Source organism: Corvus hawaiiensis, chromosome 1 (genome assembly GCF_020740725.1).
Source record: "Corvus hawaiiensis isolate bCorHaw1 chromosome 1, bCorHaw1.pri.cur, whole genome shotgun sequence".
NCBI lineage: Eukaryota > Metazoa > Chordata > Aves > Passeriformes > Corvidae > Corvus > Corvus hawaiiensis.
Window position 1 is genome coordinate 61,860,964 of NC_063213.1, and position 24,763 is coordinate 61,885,726.

The 24,763-nt window shown below is 39.6% G+C and overlaps 1 protein-coding gene across 7 annotated transcripts in view; it reads right to left on the reverse strand.

Moving 5' to 3' along the window:
• Positions 1–24,763, reverse strand: part of LOC125327872 — a 294,758-nt gene that overhangs the window by 121,944 nt on the left and 148,051 nt on the right. For 5 of the 7 annotated variants that reach the window (XR_007204430.1, XR_007204429.1, XR_007204428.1 and 2 more), the window contains one exon: positions 12,845–12,917. The exons of the other annotated variants lie outside the window; for them this stretch is intronic. The gene's annotated coding sequence lies outside the window, so the exon portion shown is untranslated. The remainder of the gene's footprint in view (positions 1–12,844; positions 12,918–24,763) is intronic. 7 annotated transcript variants of the gene reach the window in all.

Genomic DNA, 24,763 nt, shown 5'->3' on the forward strand with positions numbered 1-24,763 from the left:
TCCAGTGTATCTCATCATTTCAGCTGGTGAGAAAGAGGCAACTTGTCTCCTGAGGAGTGTAGTCCTAGCTTGGCAAGCTTATTAGAAATTAGGGCTGATTTGAGCTTGTTTTCTGGCCACTGCCAATAAGATGCAGCATGCTGTGGTCTGTGGATATGTTTTCTCACTTCGCCTTACACCAGCACGCTGAGCCTGAAGGGATGACTGGCAAGAATAAGGCACTTGTGGTGGAGGAGACCACCTCTAGGCAAGCATGCAACTGAGAAAAGTGTTCCTTAAAAAAACATTCAGCAGCCCAGAACTCCTGGAGCAACAAACAAAGCCAGTCTGACGCCGAGGTTTGTGTACCATCTCAGTAACCAATGGCTAGTTAATGCTGGATTCTTCTCCAAGGCATTCTCCTCCTCCCACAAACCCTGTGGTTTCCACAGCATACACAAATTTGTCAAAATGGAAATAGCACAGTTTTGCTTTGTGTTTAAACATAATTTGTATTGAGCTATTGTATAAACGTTGCTTAAGAACTAATTCAGGGCTTTTAATGGGTTTATGTCCTGCTCACAATTGCTGGGAAGTATCAGCATATTGAGAAGAAAAAGGATTCCTTTAGTTTTGACACGCAGCAGAGATTTTTAAGTAAAGCAGACAACTGAAACAATCACAAGATCTCCAATACTTGCAAGGAGATTTTCAGTGCAAGTGTCTGCCGGCTGTCTTAGTAGTGCCCAGGAACCTTAAAAAAACCCCACAGGCAACAAGTTCTGCCAGCAGGAGTAATTTCAGTAGCACAATGCAATAAAACAGTGTTGCAGAAGCTGGAGAGCAACACAATCACATACCTAGCCCACAGAGGGATCCGAAACTGCAGAAACAACCCTTCCAGCTTCTGGAAACAGCCTAAAGGTCTCCATGACACCTGCTGTTCCTGTGTTGTGCTCTCAAGGAGAGGTTGCTCCATCGGGGCTTTCCCACACCACATCAATAGCCAGCTGCAGGTTTGGACAATGGGAGCAGTTTGAAGCTGGACAAATTGAAGAAGCCAAAAGCTTCTCTGGCATATAGTCAAAGTCTGATGAGCTGTATTTAACAGCCTTAGAATTCAGGGAGTAATTAATAAGTAATTTAATAATAAAAAAGGAAAGAGAAGGAAGGGCAGAAGGAAAGATTCTGCAAACAAGCATAAGTCTCAGGAACTCACTGAGCCCTGGAAAGGTTTCCTAATTGGACAGTGAGGGCAACAGGATACAGTCAGGCATTGTCCGACAGACAGTTGTCTGGCATTCTGGGATTTTAATCCCACTGCTGCTTGATAGGCATAGTATTAAATTCCCTTTTTCAGGTGCAAACTGTTTCAACCCTTTTCCCGGGAAAGTTAAAATTCCTTTCTATTCAAAATGCAATTAAACCACAAAATGCGAAAGTGTCTATGGATATACAAAACAAAAAGCTGTCTAGGTTTAAAAAAAGTCCATCTAGTAAGGGGTTAATTACAAGGAAACTGGTTATCGATTAGCATCTTGTGTAGTAAGATCAAAACCAACAATTCTGGTGTTATCTAGATAGTAATAAGAGTTAAATCTGCATTCATGGAACAGTAAAGCCAGAATTTTTAAGCACAATTGCCACCCTATTGTAGGCCTGGACTTATGTTTGAACACAATCCCAAATCAGCAGATTTTCAGACTGACATCTAAAATTACACAGAACATAATTTTATTATCATAGTGGGGTTTTTCACCCCCTTTTGCTCAAACTGAGACAGGCTGAATTTAACCTTTTGCACAGCACTAATTATGAAGGCATAGGGTTAGGGGTTTTCTTAAGGGAGAAAGAAAGAAAGGGACAGGGGGTGGAAAATTACAAGTTAACCACCTCCCCAGTTCTGTTCTGTTGTCTGCTCCTCACTCCTCTGTGAGATGTCAGGCACCACAGCAGTCCTTGTCCTGAGTTTGCAAAGACTTAACAAATGTAACATACGGTCTCGGCAGCCATGGTAGTGGAAGAAATAGGTTGGACTAAGCTCTGGCTGCCCAGCATCTCCAACAGAAGCACTCCATGGATGCACTTTCTCACATGCCATGTGTCAAAAGACTCCTTAGTCCCCTGCAAGCACTAAGGATAAGGCGGCAGAGCAGGGGAGCTGTGCCTTACATGCAGTGCCAGGCGCGCGGCCGAAGGCAGACAGCTTGCAACCACAGAAATAGCTCGGGTAGCCAGTAAATCAATATTTGCATGTTATTGTTCTCACATACATCCCGTTTGCTGATCCAACGCTTGTTCCCGCAGAAACAGGATCAGAGCAGCCGCCGGCAGCCAGCAGGCAACCAGAGCCAGCTCCCCCTGGAGTCGGCACACAGGTGTGCTGCCTCCAACCAGAAGGCAAAGACCGACGACTTCTTTTAATTAGGGAATAATCCGTTTACATTACAAAAAGATCTTGTAGAAGGAGGCACAGTTTCCTCCAGCATTTATCCTCCTCGGCAAAATATCACGGCTCTCTCTCCTCAGCACGCAGCAGCTGCTTTGCACGACTCCTTGTCCTGTTTCTGAGCAACCCAGACCAAAAAGCACCATCTTCGTATGTGACCAGCAAAGAGGTTCCCTTCCCTTAGAGGACAAGGAAAAGAAAACTAAAAGGAAGCCAAGGACGTTTTCTGATAGTGTGCATTCAGTCGTGCTCTACACCTCAGTCTAGCAGAAGCAGTCATCATTTCAGGACAGCAGCAACTCAGCAGCTGTGAGGACATCAGAGATGGGCTGCACCCAGGGGTGCTGAGAGAAGGGGTTGCTCTTGTAGTGTGTCCGCTCTCTCTTGGTTTTAAAAAATCACAGAGACCAGCAGAGATGTCCCACACCTGGAGAAAGGCAAGCATTGCACCCACCTCCAGAAAAAGCCTAAGGACAATACAGTGAGTTGCCAGCTGGTCAGCCTCATTCTGCTTTGTAAGAAGCAATCTCTGAATACAGCTGGGGACAGTCAGCACGGACTGACCAAGGGTAAATCATGTTCAACCAATCTAATTGCTCTCTGGGGTGAAATGACTGGATCTGAGGAAAGAGGCAGAGCAGTGGACATACAGCCTCAGCACAGATGGAGGATTAAGGCAAGAAGTAAATTCGTCCTGGATGCTTGTTATATTTAACTTTTAAGGTAGAAGGGATGGCTGGCCTGCCTTGACCAAAGAAGTACAGCTTCTAATCACACAAACAGAGCATTAGCACTCCCTCATTGTATTTTTGCATAAGGGGAAGTTATGGATGAAATTGCATTACCAAAAAGAAAACTATGTAGAAACGTGTAATTCCCCTCTACATTCCCAACTAGGTGTTTGTAACTTTTGTACAAAATAAAAAATCTTCATGTGCTTAAAATCTGCAAAAGATAAAACAGTCACACCAAGCAATCCACCTGGAATCCAGCCCATTAGAAAAGCTCATGTCAGGATTATCAGACTAGATCTGACAGAAAAATCTTCAAGAGAATACATACATGGATGACCAACTTCTAGAAGCTTTTGTCAGCCCTACAGACAATTCCTCCAATAGGTCCAACATACCAGCCTTCTTTCCTTTCCTTATCTCACCCAGCAAATGAATGCTATTAAATACGTAATCTTTTTGCAGTGGGCTACACAAACAAAATACACACAGTTAATTAATGCTGCAGTCATTTCTTTGATCTTCCAATGAAAACAAAATTTAAAAGTCATACTATTTCAGCCTAGAAGCTTAGAGTTAAAAAGCTTAGGAATTCATCCGGGACTTTGAATCCAAGAATCATTGGGCTGATGTCATTAGAAGAGCTGAATTAGACTTGTAATTATTCCCTTATGAGTTCCACTGTCTATCTGAGAAAGAAGGGTATTCATTTCTGTCCTCAAAATTGATTTACTTTGGTGAAAAAGCAGAAGGGTTGGAGAGAGCAAGAACTTGGTTTTACTGTGCATCTGACAGAATACAAGAAAATAAGTGTCAAGAGTGAACAACATCTCTGCCAGTCAATAGGAGCCATACCTTCTGTTTACATGGCATGGCAGTTTCCTTGAGATCCTCAGCATAACTCCTATCTCCACAGTTCCAGCTGGCTGTCCACTGCTTAGTGCAGTAGCACTTCAATAACATGTAAATGTTTGACAGTTATTGGGCTTAAGTACATCTGCATATTTATAAACAACCATTCCAAACCACATCCCCATTTAAGGAAACTGCTTAATCACACCAAGCCTAAAGTCTCTCTCATATCCATTAAACAATAAGCTGCAGCCAGATTCACTCATTTTATATTTGCATCATACTTTTTAAAATACTTCTCACATAGCTAGGTCAAAAAAATGTGTCAATCGACTTTTTCTTTTGTGGCAATCAAACTTTTCTCTTTATTAAACCCTATTTTTCTATTGAAAAGGCAAAAATAAGTCAAAAAAAGTTATGCTTTAGAAATCAAGATAATGTAAATTCACAGCAATAAAACACAAGCATCCAGTAAACCATATTTAATGTTTTATCCATAATCTATAAAATATTCAGTCAAAATATGCAACCTCTGAAAATATTCAAAGCAAAAGTTTGAGAAGCACCAGACAAACAATGCACAGAATTGAAAGTTGCCCCAAAAATCTACAGACTTAATTCATCTGGAGCTTTAACATGGAGTCCCATAAATTTGGCCATAAACTCAGATTTCTCAAAAATTTTCATGCAAATTATATTTAGTGATAAAAGACTTTTTTAAAAAATCAGAAGTTATTTTCAAATGGACAAAAATACACCTAAACCAGCAGGTTACAAACCAGCCATGAAGTATCAGAGAAACCTACACGAACAGTTTCTGCACATGAACAGTAGAACTTGAATCGAGTATGTTGTTACAGACAAGAGGTGAGCGTGAGCTGCACCTGCATGTTTAAAGAAAGCACAGGTCTTAAAGGCAAATGCCTTCTCTGTAGAGACCTAATCTGGGTGATCCCTCTGTATGGATTACATAAAAAGCTTCATTGCATCTCCTGCTTCTGGCCCACTATCTACAGAAACAATTTTAAGGATAACCGTGATGAGGAGAAACTGAAATATCTGAAATGTTAGCACGATAATCTGAAGCATTACATAACTACCACAGTAAAATACAGAAGTATAAGCATTGCAAGCTTCATTTTGCTCATATTTGGCTGTGTATATTTCACTGCATCAGAGTCAAGTATGTTCTCAGCTCTCTTTGGAGTTTTATAAGACACATGCAACAAATGAGAAGTGAAGTCCTGGAACAGAGAAGATATGTCATAACAACTACCAGTGCACAAGAAATCAACTTACTAAGGCAAAAATACAAAAATCTGTGAAACTGAACCTAAAAATTCATGGTGGGTTTCTTGAGGTTGTGCGTTTTTTGGGGTTTTTTTGTTTTGTTTTGTTTTGTTTAGTTTAGTTTAAGAAAATGTGCAATAAACCCAGATATGCGCAAATGAACAAAATATGAAAAAAGATTCTAGAGAGCACTCATTAAAAACCAAATATTTTTCATTTACAGGAGCTTAACTTGCCTGCATATTTCCCATTCTATGTATAGGAAATGCTGCAGAGTAAGAGTAACACAGCAACTACTACAGCAACACAGACACACATATTTTCACATGGGATGTTGAAGTTTAATTACAAGATAATTCCATATACAATTCACATTATATGCTATGACAATTCTCAAAATAAAAGAAAAAAAGTGAAGATAAAACTATTTTATGCAAAGATGCTTGTATCGGTTTTGTGTTTTTAATACAAGCTTTGTGCTTTCTCCACACTTTGATTCGTTTTTTATAGCCTCCAATTAAGAATAGGAATGCACCCAGCTAGGACTTCCATTGTTCCCATTGCCTAAAATGTGGCCCCATTACAGCTGATAAAGATTGAAGGTAGCATTTTAAAAACTCCCAAAACGTTTTAGCTTTTAAGACTCTTCTTCAGAACCATGCTCAGAAACACTGTCTCACTGGAATTCAATGTCCAAAGTTTTTATAAAACATTGGCCTTAGAAGTCTTCAATCCATTTGTAATTTCTGAAAGTTTTACCACCAGCCTAGAACTTTTTCCTCCGGTATATCTTCCTATAAAGACAATCAAAAGGACAGGTTTTTTATTGAACAAATACTTCAAAAAGAAAATACTAGAATGTATGGTGGGATGGTTTGTTTTATGAGCAACTGATTTGGGGTTTTTTGAAGGTAAAAAGTTTAATTTCATGTTTTGAGTTGGCCTGGGTACCAACTTGGCATTAATTTTCTTTCTTGTACCAGTGATGACACACCTGATGAAATAAAGACCTTGTTGGAGGTAATATACTAATGGCATCTCATCATCAGGACAATCTGATTTTGTGACAGCTTACTGTTAAGGTAGAGAGCTGGTCCTTACACAGACCTTTGATGATGCTTACCTTACCTTTCTACCTCAAATGAGTGAAATGCTGCCTACATGAGATTTAATATCAACGTGAGAAATCACATCTTTCATTAATGACGAACATAGCATACCAAAATAAGATCAGCAAAATGGTGTGGGAGATACAATATCACATGTCTGAGATCTTCACTGGACTTCTTCTCCTGTACCTCAGTGTGTGCTTTTAGCTGAGCTCTCTCTGGTCAATTAAAAGAAAATAATGGATCAAAGAGACTGCAAAAAGAGATCACTGTCTTGCATTTGGGACATACTCTGACCTCCGAGTCACACAGTATGTGCCAGAAAGGTAAGTACACTGAGTGGGTAGATTTTTTCGAGTACACTATGGTTAAACCAACTTTTATCAGGGGTTCCAGGTGGAGAGATGCTTGGGAACAGTCCCTTCCAACTGAGCCTGAGCTATATCTGCTCCTTTCAAGCTTCATCACTTTGCTTAAGGTCAATACCAAGGCTTCAGAAGATAGATAAAGCTCAAGAAAGCAAAATATCTACTCCAAAGAAATACTCCTTAATTTCTTCTTTTGATATGAAGTGTTTACCAGAGTTTAGGGTCTTTGAAAAGACCCTGAAAAATCATGTTACCTCTTTTGACAAAGCCAGCTTTGAAGACCACTGAGTTAACAATCTCATTTTAAAAATGAACACTTACACTACTTTGAATTAATTATTTCTATTACTGAACATCATAGAAAAACCGTGATTATATAAGGCCCAGGCAGGAATCTGAAACACAGAAGGCAGATCAGATCCAAAGCATACCTGACCAGCATACTCTTACCAGCACAGCACAGCTGATTATTGCTCACTATGTGCAGAATATTTTGAATATGCTAACAACAGGACATTTTGAAGAAAATCAAAGTTTAGTACACTTTCTTAGTCTTTTACAAAACTAATACTTTTAGCTAAACAGCACCCTCAATTACCAAGTGGGTCAGATATTTTTAGTTTCAAAGACCTATTTTCCAGCAAATTAAACTGTTTGGCCTGAAATTTTCCTTTTCTATAAACATAAACTTCAGTTTTCACAAACAAATGAATTGAAGAATACACACTGTGAAATCCTGGCGGCCTTTCCTTTGGGAAGCCTTAGAAGACACTTGCTTTGGATCAGGAACTGGCAACATGCCTGTCAGTTATGAACATGCCTGCTTTTTCTTTCTGGCTTTTTGTTTTTTTAACTCAGAATCTTCTCAGATCTCTCTACCTGGTAGAAAACCTAAATCTGTGCACAGACACTTTGTAAAAATAACTTAAATTTCAGTACATAAATTCTCTAAGTTTGTGCTGGCTTGCAGTTGCAATTAAAAAGCTGTTGTTAGGTTATAGAGGATCACTCTGCTTCTCAACTGGTGAAGTACCACAGAGAATTGCAGGAAAGAATTAATTATTTTGCCCTCATATCAGGGCTGGAACAGCATATAGTTAGTGCAATTTGCTCTTATACTGCATAAAGGGAAAACAAAACATCAAATAGTTTGTCAGTTTAAAGAATGCTTTCTCTTTGAGGGGAGGGAGAGGTGAGAAGGGATGTTTATGTAAATGAGGCAGAGAAACTACAGAGAAAAAAGATGCAAGCATATAATTAAAATCTGTATCATAATGCCTACATACAACATACCCACTGAGATTACAGGACCAATATTGATTCTAGCATCAAACTTTTCAATGTTACATTTTACAACTTAATAACTTTCTTTTAAAATATGCTTTTCATGTGTAATCTCTATTATAGCACAATGGGCCCAAGATAATTTTTCAAACAAAGAAAGACTTTTATCAAACAGAAAGTACAAACTTCTTTTAAACTCTGATCCCAGTTCTTTGATGTGATCCAAGCAGCTGAATGTCTGAAGCCACACAGTTTCATACCAGCTTGCACAATACCAGAAGTTCTTCTGCACGTTGTGGTGTACACCTACATAATGAGTGTTTGTAAGAGCTACATGGCTAGGTGTTAAAGACAGATTCACATTTGGGTTTGACCTTAGTAAATTTTGTAATTTTAAGGTGACACTCCTGAAAGTATTTACTTCTGTATTCAAAGGCAATATTAAAAAAAGGGAAATGGTCTTCTGATACCGGGAAGGTATTTATTCCCCAAACATTTTTACCCCTGTTTTGTTTTACCAATAAAATCAGGACTTTTGACTTGGTAAGAAAGAGGTTTCTTCAAAAAAAGAAAAAGCTGCATCTTTATTAAATCAAAACAGATTTGGACAGCTGTCATTCTCCCAAAATGTAGATGATTATGAGGCCTAAGACAAGAAGCATACGATTAGCAGGTTTTTTTCTTAAGGCTCTGGCTGTCTCATATGTCAGACAGGCATGTGTATTATGCACATCCAGCAGGGGACAAAGATCAGAAATTTAAAGGAGCTGTTTGTGATTTTGGATGGGATGTGGCACACAGATGAAAGAGCAAACATTTTTCCCCTTGGTTTAACGCTAGCACTAGATTCCTAAATTAAGCCCAGCAGGAAATAAACATCCACCACAGATTTCAAAAGATATCTCACATCTTTGTATTAAAATGTGTTATTTTAAGAGTCCCAAATGCTGCATGTCTGAGTTTTATTAAGTCCAGAGCCAACATAGGAAGTGTTATTTGATTTTACTTTAAAAGAACGCAGAAAATATCAGTGGACAATGGGATGCAAATTGCAGGAAGCCAAAACAAAATTGAAGAGTATGAGATAATGGGCCTGATGCTATTATCTACAGGAATACTAAGGCCACAGGCTTCAAAACATTACTTTGATGACCTTGAGAGCTCGCTCAGACTACAGAACATCAAGTTAGCAGATTTTCCAGGGAGAGTGGAAGGGCAACAGTCTCAATTTTTCTCTTCCAAACAGACTAGGGAGATGTTTCTGATAGGCATTTCTGATTTCCTTCTACAATAAATAGCTACAATGTTGTACTCCAAAGGAGAACAAAATTAACCATCACTCCACATGTTCCTCACATATTTCATGTGTGTGGTTCTTGGTGAAAAGAATAATTCTATGTCCATATACCAAGCAGTTAAAAGTTCCAGCTCTGAAAATTCTCAATACAAAGTCTAAAACTACCAGGATAGGATTTTGCCCAGATCAATCACAATACACTGAGCTTTTATTTTGGAGTTTGCAGATACTATTTTTTTCCTCTTCTTTCTTACTGACTTTGATGATGTTTTGGGATTAAAATAAGGAGCAGACAGTTCCCATGAGATGAAAGACATAACTGCAAAGAACACTTACTTAGAAGATTAAAAAAAAAACAAAAAACAACCTCTTGGAGTTTGAGATGCTGTTACACATTTATTTAAAGAAACACTCCCTTGAAGGGGCTTAGAGTTCAATATTTTAAATAAGTTTCTGCTTTATCAACTCTGGTTGGAAATAAAATGCCTTTCTTAATTGCCAAACTGATCAAAATTATAACAATACATTCCCAAGCAGGCTAAATGCATTCTTACAGGCAGAAAGAATAGCTCCAAGTTCTTCTGCAAACAGTGCCAGTAATAAAACCTAAGCTTCTCTCATTTATGGCCAATTACAACTCCCAGCAACCCCTACTTCAGTGGCACCATTTCAACAAGGTTCCACACATCCCTCCCCCATCAGCTAACTCCCAGCTGGGCACAGGGGTAGCCCCACTATGGCAAAGACTGAGCCATGCTTCAGGAGCTTCAGCCAAGCTCTCAGACCAGACGGAGCAGAGACCTGGTAGGCTCACACATCTCTCAGAAAGGACTAATTTATCTTTCTCTTCTAGCCAGTCCCACATTTCATAACATTTTTATTGCTTTCCCCTTCCAACTCTGCCCAAACCTCCTATGGCCAAGACAATCAAAGGTTATTGGGTGAAGGGATGAGGCAGAAGAGGTGTGGAGGGAAAAATAAAAAAAAAAAAGGGAGAGAGAAAAAAAAAGAAACAAAAAAAAGAAAAAGTCTTGTTTTCTTTGGGAAGTAGGCTAAAGGCTGAAGTAGTTTTGACAGCAGGCAGAATTCTGTGCACATGAATGAGCTTTCTCACACTCCTGGGTCACCTGACCCAGAGGAGAAGAAGACCTTTGGTTTCTGTTCCTGACATCACTTCTGCATGCAGTGTTAAGCCAAACTGATTTATGTTTCCGTTTGTGCAGGCTTAAAATAAGCCCATAGTAACTTACATACATCTTCCACATTGTGGACAAGAGTAATTTATTAGGTATAACAGGCTTTGAGATCCCTGGGTGAAAAATGGAAAGAGCTAACTCAGTAGTTTCTAACTCAGGGCCTGATTGGCATCAGCAGACTCACACACTGCTTCAGGTACCTACATTCACCAGCTTGTGTCTCCAAGTTACAGGTCTCATTATAAGTTTCCAATACCTGCAAACTTTAGAAATCCACCACTGTGAGGTTGATGAGGTATTGGATTTACTATGAACTCAGATTAAAAATTATGCTGGACCTTAAGAAAATGCTGACAAAGACAGAAGCAAATACCAGTTAACATCCAAAACTCATTTCTCCTAAAAGGCCAGCGAAACTACACTTAAAACTCCCTGAATGTATCAACCTACAGGTGTAATAATTTGGCCCATCTTTGCAAAAGGTAAGTTCATCCTTTGCAAGTTTCCTGTTTTCATACATTATAGTAAAAAACATTAAAATTATGTTTGCTGTTCTTTGCCAACTTTGGAATCTAGGAAAGAATGCTTCCTCCTTTCATTACATTTCTCTTCTTGCTAATGTACTTAAAGTCCATATTTCTCTACAGTCCTAAAATCCAGATTTATCCCTCTATATTTGATCCTGTGTTTCATTCCAATCACTTGGCTACTATGCAGGTTTTGCCCTCAAAATTTTCCTGAATATTATGAAGCAGTAGCACCTTGTTAAATTGTTCCAGAAGTGTGACATACAGAATTTCTTTTAAAACGTGATTTGCTTTTGTTTATAAAGTGGGTGTGACATAACTGCTATTTATCACACTGAGTAATGTTGTTGTATTATGGCGGGCTGTGGCTGTCTCTTGAACATGTCTGTGCTCAGTGGTCTTGCATTTAAAACATTAAAAAATACAGTTACGATACTTTAAAAATTGCATATGTGAATTATAACAGTTTTCATGGAAATGTTGGTTTATTTTTAATGCTGCACTGACAATAGATTTGTCACTGGAAGCAGTGAAATGCTAGAAGTGTGGTATAATTACCTCAGCATAGTCAGGATATTAAACTGATCAAATTACAGAATTGATTTTTAAAGATTCAGCTTAGGGAAGTAGGGAGGAGATGCCTGGGGAAAAAAACATCTGTTCCATCTGCAGAGTGGAATTGAATATATGTTCTGGATGGCTTATGCTCTAGGACTATAAAAACTTGCAGGTGACTTTGGTTACTAGAGGAGCTATTAGTCAGCCTGAATTATTAACATATTTTTGTGTAGTGTAGCTGCAAATACCTCCCTCAGTTTTCTTTTTCACTCTCAAAATGTAAACATTCAGAGCTCTTATGGAAAGGATGGTCAAAAGGTTGAACACAGGAATAAGCTATTCCAGAACCTGAGATTCCATCAAAACTAAACTTTTATCTTGCAGCCAGCACACAGGAGAAAGTTTAAATCTCCTTTTCCATAAGCTGATCTTAAGATCATTTCATATCAAGATATAAGATCCAAACTAAAAAAATATATCCAGAGACTGTACTACAGTGTCCATAGAAGGTGTTGCACCCTTCATTTGATGCTTAAACACCAAAGACCAAAAGGATTCACTGGGCAGCAGGAAACTATGAAAACAGAATAAAAGAAGACATTAGGATTCTCCAATACTATCATATCGTTGCAAAGGGAGATACATGGACTTAAAATCAGGCAATTTTGGAAGTCTAACACACTTCATCTTTGTTCCAAAACACACATCATGACTAATACCACAGTTCACTGAAAGAACAAAATAAAAGAAAAAACATAAACTATTTTTCTTTATTATTCTTTCCCATCATATACTTACACATAGTCCCTTAGGACATGACCACACTCTTTCCACAAGATGCCATTCCCTTTCAATGCTCTGAATGAACAGTGATAGTTGAACAAGTGATCATTAATTATTTGGCCTTACTCTTACTATTCAGTGTGAAGTCCCATGTCTTGTTTACCATGTACTGTTCAAAGCCTGATTTGAACAATGAATTATTCACTGGCTTGTGGGTTTTCCTACAGTGCTCATCACAACATCTGAATGCATTACAAACATTAAGTGATTCATTTTCACATCATCTTTGTGTGATGATATGAATGATATCATTGTATGCCCATTACAGAAGCAGGGGCATGACACAGGGATAGTAAAGCATCTCTTAATTCCAAGTACACAAATGGAGGCTTGTACGGCCAAGTTTCTTCAAAATACTTACATTTGTCACACCATTCTAGCCAGCTTCAGTAGCACATGTGGATCATAACCAGAGGTGGTCTTAGAGCAGGCCTCTAGAAAATGAGGAGGACAATCAGAATTCCCTGATCACATGAAAACATTTTGGTTTTAAACTGTACATTTTTTTTATACTGTACATTTGATGTGATGAATCAAGAATGTTGACAGTGGAAAGAAAGAAATTCTTAGAAGAAACTGTTACACTGCACAGGTATAAAAGAAGGTAAACAGCAAAAACTCAGATACAACGGATGCACCAATGCACAATAAGAATTGGTGCTGTGTTGCTTTTTCAGAGACCATCATATTTCAGAGGGCATCTATTTCTTATTAGACATGGGGGAAAACAGAGTGACAAACAATCAGGAGAAGGCTGAGCTGCTTAATGCCTTCTTTTCCTTTCTTTTACAGTCAGACCAGTTGATGTCAGGCTGCCCAGCCCCTGAGCTTGAAGACAGGGAGCAAAATGAAGCCCCCATAATCCAAGGGGAAATGGTCAGTGATCTGCTATGCCATTTGGACACATGATTTCATGGAGCCAGACGGAATCCACCCAAGAGTACTGAAGGAGCTGGTGGAGCTGCTCACTGAGGCACTTTCCATCATTTACCAGCAGTCCTTGCTAACTGTGGAGTTCCCATTGACTGGACGTTAGCAAATGTCATGCCCATCTACTAGAAGGGCCAGAAGATCTGGGGAACTACAGGTCTGTCAGCCTAACCTTGATGCTGGGGAAGGTCATGGAACAGATCAGCTTGAGTGTCATCATGCAACTTGTAGAGGACAACCTAGGGATCAGCCTCAGCCAGCAAGGTTTATGACAGGCAGGTCCTCCTTGGCCAAACTTACCTCCTGCTGTGACAGGGTGACCTGCTTGGTGGATGAGGGAAAGCCTGTGGATGTTGTCTACCTGGATGTTAATAGAGCTTTTGATGCTCTTTCCCACAGCACTCTTTTGGAGAAACTGGATGCTAATGGATTGGATGGGTGCACTGCTCACTGAGTAAAACACTGGCTGGATAGCCAGGCCCAGAAAGTGGTGGTGACAGGCCAGTCCTGTTTAGTATCTTTATTGATGACCTGGACAAGGGGACTCAGGGCACCCTCAGTCAGTTTGCAGACAACACCGGGAGTTGTTGGGCAGGAGTCTCGATCTGAGGGAGGGTAGGAAGGCTCTGCAGAGGGATCTGGACAGGCTGGAACAATGGGCAGAGGACACTTGTATGAGGTCCAACAAGGCAAAACCCCAAGTCCTGCACTTCAGTCACAACAACCCCAGGCAGCACTACAGGCTGGGGGCAGTGGGACTGGAAAGCGACCCAGCAGAAAAGAACCTGGGAGTGCTGGTTGAACAGGAGTGGCTGAATAGGAGCCAATGTGTGCCCAGGTGGCCAAAAGGCCAATGATATGCTGGCCTGTGTCAGCAATCGTGTGACCAGCGGGACATGGGCAGGGATTGTCCCCCTGTACTTTGCACTGGTGAGGCCACACCTCGAGTCCTGTGACCAGTTTTGGGTCCCTCACTACAAGACAGACACTGAGGTGCTGAGAAGTCTCCAGAGAAGGGCAATGGAGCTGAAGAAGGGTCTGGAGCACAAGTCCTGTGAGGAGCAGCTGAGGGAGCTGGGGTTGTTTAGCCTGGAGAAAAGGAGGCTCAGGGAGTCTTCTATTACTCACTACAACTGCCTGAAAGGAGGGTGTAGGGAGGTGGAGCTGGTTCCTTCTCCCAAGGGAGAAAGACTCACTGCACAGCCAGGAGCACACCAAGACAGCCATCAGAGGTTAAAAAAGGCTTGAGACTGTGTGTTTAAACAATAGGGATCATCTTTAATTTTTCCTCATTGGATGTAATTCACTCAAACACATCTGATCTCATTTAAATATAATCAAAAATCTCTACATGCTAGTTGTATATATTGTTTCTATTATGACACCTTTTTCCACAGTTTGATCCCTTTCCCAGTGTCTAAACGTGACAAAATCATACATCCAGACCATCTGCCATCTTACTTAGCCTTCCAATAAATGGCTATCCTTACACAGGGTTTACCTTTCTACAAGTGAAAACAGTTCCAAATAGTGTTAAACTTTTCTGAGTGGCAGACACGAAGACAAAGCTGCTGTAGTGGAAAAAATTCTTTCACAACTAATGTACTACAAAAATAAAGGGGTTTCTGCTTCAGTTCCAATATCCAGAGTATTTCCATGAGAAACACAGCCAGACGTGCAGGGCAGCACACATTTTGTGTTACAGAGCAGCTGTAACACAACCCAACAGGCTGCTCGTTATAGACCAACACCAATTTTTCAGAAGTGACCCAGAATCTGTTCCCTTCTGCAAAAGGTCTTTTACAGACTGTGAACATGTCATTGGAAAATGCCTTCCTCCATGCCTTCAAAAATCTGATTTAATTACTATAATCCAATTCAAATTACAGAGGAAGGGCAAGAGGGTTCGTCCTCTACTCACACTTGCAGAGTCTTTCATTCCTTGATGCCAGTCTTTTTCATGGTTTTCCAGACAGTCTGGGAAAACTCCCTCTGAATTCAGTAATCCCAATGAATTAGATGCAAACCCAAACGGCTCCTCTAGTCTTTGCAGAAGTCCCCGTTCATCATTCAGGAAAACGGGGTTCAACATTAAAAGTAGTGGTGCTACCACACCAGAAACAGGCTGCTTTGGGTTTGTGGCTCTCTGTGAAACACTTTTGAAATTACCTGGAATGTCTATCATACAGCTGACAGTATCACTGTCACATACCAGACATCAGTGCCAGATGTACAAGTTAAGACTGAATCAAGGGCTAGTGGGAGGGTTTTCTTCCCCTGTGGGAAGGCAGAATGTCTAGGAGAAAAGGTTGTAAGGAATTCAGCAGGGAAGCGCACAAGTCCGTCTCCTGGCATTTATGTGTTATCATTTGCTTGACTCCAATGCTCCAATTTCTGTCAGACAATGGTTTTAAAGAGGCTGAGTTTAAAATGCTAACCACTGTTGAAGTCACAGGCCAGCCATCAGACTACACTGACACCAAAGCTGCTGGAGAGCAGACCACATGGAAAATCTACATCCACATGGTCGTTTCTGCTCAGGACTTGAGCTAATGCCCAGCTCTTACTAATTCATGTCACTCATGGTAGCTGTGTCTTCATATAAAATTTTCTACCCTTTTTTTTTGTCTCATTGCATATTATACTAAAGTAAAAGACACTGGCTTAAGTAGACCAAAAAAGTAAAATTTGCTTTGGGAAATAAACTTATCTCAAAAATTCAGCTCAGCCCAATTTTAATACAACACACACTCCTAACCCCTCTACAAGCTTTAGGCTTGTTAGGAGACTGGGGAGTTTTTTCAAACACCATTTCCTTCCTATGTCTGACTGTTTCAAAAGCAAAGTTGACATGTTACCAGTGAGCAAGCCCAGGAAGAAATCAGATCTGAGCACTTCCCGCCCAGAAGAATGGAGAAGCTAAAGCAGAAAAAGTGAATTGAGGGCTTTACTGTAAGACTGAGAACCCAAAGACTAAAGCCTGTGCTTAAGCTTGAGAGAGAAGAGAAACGTAAAGTAGTTCAAGACTCAAGAGTGTAATCTGGTTACACAAGAGTCACCAGTAGGTAGTTTTAACTGGAATGAACAAGGGCATGGACAAAAAGCATGTTGGCAAATACTGGTTCCACTTCAGCTGTCCATGAAACACCAATTATTTTAGTACATTCAGACAAAAAAATCTGCAGCACAGACATTTGATAGTTATAAATCATGTAAAAACTCTTTGTGCTGAAATCTGAATCTGCTGTTACTTTATGCTCATCACAACATTTGTAAACAAAAGAATTTCTTGAAAGTATTCAAACACCCACTATGCCAGGCTAATTCATAATTGTGTAAGTAGTTTCACTATGCACTGGTATTCAGTAATAAAATAATCATTTTCTAATGCAGTCTTACTCTGACAATAGCATTCATCTCATTTAAAACTTCTATATTACATACATATATATATATATATATATTCCCTTCAGTGTGTTGTTTAGGTTATGGTTTATGTTACACCATCATGTAATTCAAATCATCTTCTGCTTAGGGGGATATCTAGAGGATATAGGAATAAAAAAAGGGTCATTTCTTTGTATCTAGTTAATTTAAAAATCCTTTTTTGAAATAGCCCAGCAACATTATAAAAAAGGAATTTATATACTGGGCTATTAATTCGAAAAAAAATTGTATAGGCAGTTAAAATATTGTAGTAATATCATGTGATTTTAATAAACTACTTGGATAACTCTTAGATGATATTAGGTAAATATATAAACCTTATGTGTTGCTAAGTTTGAATACAGTAATTTTGCAACTGTGTTTTAACACGGAGCCCAGGTCCCATGGCTGTTACAGACTGAGCACTACAGAAACTTTATTCTTCCCCTCATCAGCTGCTAGAAGATCACTCTAATGGTTCCCTCAGGCTGGGTTCAAGGAGCAACAGCAACACTACAGGAACGGCTACAAAATTTGATACCTTCTTTTGTAGCCTACTTCCCTCAGGCCAAACTGCAGAGCTTTCACAAGAAGGGGTGAAGGGAATAAAAATGAGACTTTTGTCTGCCTTATACACAATAAATAAAATGGATTTCCAGTCTCACAGTAGAGAAAACCACCTTCCTGTGCTGTCACAGGTTGCAAGGCTGTGGCCCCACTGAGTAAGCCCCTGAACGAAGAAGTTTTTTGTTACTGTGAATGTAGTAACACTACTAATCCAAGAACATCCAAACCACACCAACAAAAGAGGATAAGATTGGTGTAAAAATCTTTATTTTTTTAATAAAATTTTTTTCACACATTTTTTAGAAGATGTTTATGCATTTTCTCTCTCTTCTCTCTCCTGAAGCTTTATAATAAAATTCAGTCTTTCTGTCAACTTTTTTTCATCCCTCTCCCTAAAGCTAGAAGTCCTTGAAAGAAACGTTGCTTTTTATAAAAAGGAGCAGCAAGACTTCACAGAATTGTTCTTCTCCAGGTGCAAAGATCACAAATATAAAACAATATCTAGAGGCTACAGTCCTAGACTGAAGCTGGATTAACTGCTTTGCAAAATACTTCATATTTAAAACTAAATTTTTTAAAAAGCCAGCCAGTGACTGATTAGGAAAATGCTGGAAACATGCCAGGTATTCTATTCAAAACACCTTGAAACAAACTGCACTACTGTCTATATTTGGAAACCATAAAAAAGTTGCAAAACTAAAACCTTATACTTGTAAATATATACGTTCAGCCTTCATGGTTTTCAAAGGAAACAAGTACAGATAAACTACAAGGATAACATATGGTTGGATATGAATGTGGTTTACATCTGTTACTGGTTAATTAGTTCACCCACAGTGGAGTTTCAAAGATGCAGGGACACGTGTTAAATAAACGAGACATATTTTGGAATGGTGAACAGTCCTAAAAGTCCCAAAATCCAACTGGTAAGTCTTTCAACCTTGCAGAAACATCTTTCTTGGTTGGAACACTTCTTAGTGGATTAGACATGAAGAACCCTGTCAGGGAAGCTGGATCCTTACCCCAGTTCCCATCCGTTTACTCTCAAGTCAGTCACCCACACATAGTCTCAGTTCTGTCACAGGGAAAGGACACTTGATGTCGCAGATTTGCTCAAGTAATGCATATAACCAAAGCCAGGAGACAAGATAACTCTTGTGTTTCTTGACATAGGTTTTATTTGCACTTAGTACTCACAATGAGTTTCACGTACACACCTTTCAAAACCAGCAAACAGAATTTTCCCAAAGTAGTCTCCCCACTTTGCAGTTTAATGCAAAATACTGTTTTCTTTTTTAAAAAAAAATGGGTCCATCTATTTTATCATCATTATCAATGTGAAAACAGCAAAACTGTGTTAAGCAAACTATTGAAATGGTTGTATCCTAATTTTGGCAGCTATTTTTCATCTTAGCTAAGAAGTTAAAGCTAACAGTAATACATATTCAGCAGAGGACATGCTTGCTACCTAGTCACAATATTAACCTGTGATAGGGATTGTTATAAGGCACTACTTTCCATCTGCAGAATCTGATTTTTCATTTTTTACATACGTAAAATAGTAGCTATAAAATGGCACTAAGACAAAGAAAATTATGTAGCATCATGATCACCTGGCATCTCCTTAAATCTCATTCATCCATGTCTAAACTTTCAAACAAAAAATGAAAGGTGATTGTAAAAGATACGTCATAGTAACAGCCAACTTTTTTTTTTTTTTTTTAATTATCTTAGAATTCTTCAGAGGTGCTAATTTTGATGCAAGTTCTTTAACCCTAAGAAAATCTTGTATCAGCTATGGTTGGTATTGACAGTTGCTGAAAAAACAAATGGGAAAAAGAGAAGTTCCCAGTACTCGGATCAGCATTCTGAGAGCTAACTATAGGACACTACAATTTATTGATCTCTTTTTACTACAATACCACATCTACATTTCAGAATTGTATCAAGGAGTAACTGTAGAGGGTTTCAGAACCAAAAAAAAGGAAAGAATAATACTCCAAAACCAAACAACAAAAATAGAATCAGTTAAGAATGGTTCTATTCCCTATTTTTCCACACACTCAATATATGCATTTTGGAAAGATATTTTAGTGCTGTTTCTTTTTTCATTTTCTTTCTTTTCTTTTTTAAGGCTCACTGTTTTAGATTAGCAATTCATATTGGCATCAACACTCACCCATTTTAAAGGAGGAAGCTACTTTCCTCCCACGGCTTTCCCTCATGAAGTCACCTGGTTGAGTTATGAAATCCTGTTAAAGAGGTCATTTAAATAAAACCTAAATCAATAGGAAAAAAGTCAGCTTTCCTGAACAAGTGTCACTTCTATTTATTTTGAGTGCAAACCCCAGCGATCACAAATTCAGAATATTTATTTTGCAACCCAATCCTCATAGCCCATTGTCAACTGATAGTTCTTTGTTAAGCAGAGCAAAACCTCCATCAGATCCTGACAGTTTTACAGGACTCCTAGCAAGATTTTCCAGCAATAAGACACTACCAGGCCTCGCAGCCTTGTGTTCTTCAACACAAGCTGATGTGAACTCATCTTTGTGCTACACTCCAGTGACACTCTCTGAGCCCCATGAGGTCAGATAATTTTGAGCAGTCTGGTCCCTAAGAGATCTCCAGGCACACCTGGATCACCTAGAAAAAGGAAAGATTTGAGTCCAGATGGAAGCATCCATGTACCTAACTGAGCCAGAACAAAGCCATGGTGCACCTCACTACCTCCCAACACAGCACTCTAGAGGCGAGTGGCCTCCCACCAGAATTTATTTTGCTGTGTTCATCAACTGTGAAGGCTCAGCAGTGTTAGCAATAGGGAGTTACAGGCACAGCAGATGAATGAACTGGGGAAAAATCCCAAACTTACACGTCTCCCAGGACTGAGAAGGTATGACGAGGTACAGAGTTGCAGATGTAGCTGCTGCACTGTAATACACTCTTGGATATGCAGCCTGCTGAGCAAGAAGCTGGAGGCAGCACAAAGTTCCAAGCCATGGCAGCCAGGCAGGTGTACCTATAAACCTCTTAATGCTTCTTCTTACCGCTTCAGTCAAAAGCAAGTGAGATATTTTGTCCCACAGCATTCTAAGTCTTTGATCTGAACAGCGATAATCTAACAGATCATTTGCACAACTGAGTTATTTCCTCCCCTTCTCCTTGCTCCTTCCCGCACAGCCAATCAAATTGTTTCAACGCCATAACACATATCCTATCTCACTAGAAGGACGCACAGCTATACGGATGCCATGTTTATTCAAAATCTCAACAGGATAAAGGTGATGTGATAATAGAATAGTTTCCTTTCTACACGGAAGGTGAAAAGACCCAACCAAGTTCAAAAGCTTATCTCAAGTCTACTAAAAATGAAATGAATAAAATAATAATTCTGATCACTAGTACTGGAAATTCTACACTCATCCCAAAACAACATATTTCTGCCAAAATCTTTCTGAATCTGAATGCTACTTGCTGAAGTATCATTAATATGCTTCCATCCAGTAGAACAGGAAATGAATTGTATCTGGTCTGCATGGAATTCTTTAAATTATGCACATATTTATCAGTCTCGTCCTACATGCATAAATCTACCTTTACAATTTCTGGAAAACACTGATAAACACTGCTTAGGAGACAAGAAATGTACAAAGAAAGAAAAGGAATGAATTTACATGGGAATTTACTGTGTCTGCAGGTCATACAAATGAACCCAATTTTTTCCCACAATTAAATCTATGGTGTTATCAAGACAATCAGTTTATTTTAAGACTGTCAACCCAATATATAAATTTCCTTTTGTGCTTGAAATGCCTTTATAAGATAAGATAGCCTTTGTTTAAACTGCTATTTTCAGCCTTTGCTTTGAGGGTTTTGAATATACACAGTGAAGTAACTTGAGATTTCCTACCCTGTTTTAAAATGTGTTTCTTCTGTCTGTTTGTATTTTGTAATTTCCTGTCAAATAGCCTCACCATAACTAACTTTCCTTGCTCCAACCTACTATTTTTTTTTTAAAGCCATTGCCACTTCCTGAGGATGGTAATAAAACACTGATTACATTCGGCTGTTATCTGCCTTTTCTTCCCCTGCTTCCCCCTCTCCGACTCCCTTTGTCAAAGCCAGCACTCAGGTTTCAGCTCTTCATGGCCTGAGAAAGGCACATAACTGGGAGAGGAAGCAAATCAGACTGCAGGAATCCAGATTCATTAGAGTTTATTGGGTCAATCACGAGCTGGAGCAGAGCCAGACAATTAGGCTGTGCAGCCCCTGAAGTCTGGATGCACGGCTCTCCTGCTAGAGCCAAGCGCGCTCCGCAGCAGGGCACACGTCGGCACCGTGCCTGGCTGTCTGCTGCAGCCGTGCAGGGGGAAAGAGGGAAAGGAAAGCAGTAGCACCTTGCTGCTTCAAATCAGTTACCACTAACTGGAGAAAAAGCCAATTTCTTCCTCATTAAGCATGAAGCTGCTGATATTTCCAATTCAGTCACTCATTTTTGCCAATCCCTACCAAAAATCCAGTCTGTTAAAATACCACCATACAGAGCCTATAGACTATTCAACTTCATCTGAAATTCTTTAACCTCTTCCACTTGTCTTCAACTGCACATTTCTGTTTCAGCCAAGCTTAGTTTCCACTTACATTTCTCTCTCTAACTCTGTTCCCCCTTCTCACTACCCACAAGAAGTCAGCCCTACCTATTTCAGCAGTTCTTTTCCTCCTTTCCCTTGTCTGTAAACTTGTTGCAAACACAGGCTAAAGCCACTGCGCTCGCTTCCTCTTCCAACTCTCTACTGGATCATGTCCAGCCCAGTTTCCGCTGTTTCCCTCTGAATGAAAGTGCTTTCACCACAGTAATTCATGGTCTCTTCCTGGGCAAATCTCAAGGATCTCCCTCCTACATGGCCCTTCTGGTTCTTTTGACATTGCTGATCATCATCCTTGCTCTGACGTCTCATCCTCACTGAGGTTTCAGTTCCGTCTCTATCTTTCCTGTCAATGATACTTCTCTGTTCTGGGCAGCCCGCTACATTGATGGACACTTCTGAAAGCTCTGCCACTGCCACAATACTCTTCCCAGTTTAACACAGTTTGGGGATCTCATTAGCCCTCACCTCTGCACCGATGGTTCAGATTCCATTTAAAGATTCCCAAAGCAGCCTAAGGTGGTCTGGAAGGAATAGGAGAGGGGCATAGGCCAGAAGTCTTAGATCAAATTGAGAAGCTTAGGAAACCCTGTTGTCAGACACACCTTTTCCCCTTCCAAGACACCTCCTTTGCACTTAAACACATGCATCATTTTACCTCCCAAATTTTCAAACTCTACATTTTGCCACAAACATAAATTAACTTGCCCTAACACTAAATGCCTTCCCTATAAAACTTCCTCCTCTCCCTACAACTGATGCCACCTCAGGGAGTTGCTTACAACAGCAAATTTAACGTCACTTGTGATATTTCATTCTCTTCTTCTGAGTATCAAGTTCAGTCGTACCCTTTCAGTCACTTTCTTTCAGTCTCAGCAGCTTAAAGCTCTCACTCTGTAGTTTATTCTAACCAGTCTGACAGCATTCTCCCCTTGAGTGTCCCAAAAATGCCACTGCCTTCTGACAGGGCAGAAAAGGTACAACAGCTGAAGTCATGTTCCCATCTCTGTTCAGTCAGGAAACCTTCAAGTAAACTCTTCAGTTTCCTAACATGGCATCACATTTAATGTTCTTTTCACACCCTCTTCTTCAACTTGTTCCTAAAGTTTACATACTTTAAGCATTCCTGAATTGACACAATGATACTCAGGAACTACAGTGCCAAGCAGTGCAACACCACAAAACTACTCCTGTTCCAGACAGCTGGCACAACTGAGCATAAGGCATACAGCCCACAGGTGAATAGCAGGTGTTGAAGGATCTGCTAAAAATCCTTGCACTCACACCTTTAATTTCTGAGCGTGCACTTACAAAGTTTATCTATTTCTACACAATTCAGGAGCACTGCCATGTTCAAGCTTTGCTTCCATCACATTCAGATGTTTTTCTGCCAATGGTCACCATCTGGCTTTCTTCAGAGGGGTATGAGGTGGCGGTTGGCTTTTTCACACAGAGGCCACTTCTAAATCATGCTTAATCCCTGCATAGGCAGCAGCATTACATAGTAGTCCTCTTCCTATTTGAAAGTTATTTATATGCTTCAATGTCCTTTTTCTTTGTGTCTAAATATCACTTGTTAGCTTCCACTCAGCCTGAGTTCTGGCAACTCTAACTTTTACCCTTTTCTGACAACTTCTTCTCCTTCCTTGGGACACAAAATTCAGACTGCTGAAGTACTTGCAAAAGCTCCCAATTTTTTCACTATTCAGGTCCATGAGTTCTCAGTGCAGCCAACCTGCATTTCTAGCAGTTTAGCAAACTCACATTTGCTATCTCTCAAAGACAAATTTTAATTAAGGACAAACTTTTAATCCTCCCTTCATTTTAATTAAATTGATTCCTGATCACTCGATCTTAAGTTACTTCCCAAGTCTAGCTCTTCTGTGATCTCATTATTGGCTGCTAAAACCAGAACAGATACTCCTTTATACACTATGTACTTTCTTGTTATGTTTGTGGGGAGGGGAGAAGGCGATTTGGGGTTTTTTTAATGATCTTTCACACTGTTACACTCATGGACAGTCTACTACCTTCTCTTTCTGTTCTTCCTGAACACAGCAAGTACTATATTTCCAGCAAGATTATTATTCTGCTCTGCACCTACTGTTCTCTACAACATTTGTCTTCACAGGTAGTTTAGACTCCCCTTCCCTAATGACCTGGTATTTAAGTACAAACCTTTCCCTTGTTTCTAACTGACCACAACCTATCACCTTGTCAAGTTAAGCACAAACCTTTCATTAAGTGACCCGATGATCCAATTAAGATCACTATTATTTCTATCACTTTTTCTTATACTCTTCTTCCATTATCCATTAGTGTATCTTCTCCCTTTTTCACTTCCTGCACACTAAAACCAAGCACGAATATCATATGACCATCTTCAGACGCTGTCCCATAATTTCTTGACATATTCAACTGCTGTAACAGCCTCAGCAAAAAATACTGTCACTCCACACAGTGACACAGACCATCCCTTAAGAAATATTCTAATTTCTTGAATGCAACCCAGAAGAAACACAGGCCAAGCTTTCCCCCCATCTGCCAATCTCACTTACAGGCCTTCTCTAGGAACTGGGAGAATTCTGATCACCAGAATGCAGATTTTCTGTGGAAATCACGGCAAAAGTGTAACTGAGGAGGGATCTATATATCTTGATGCATTTTTCCTAATAAAGAGCAAAACCACTGAAGTTCCACTTTAAATT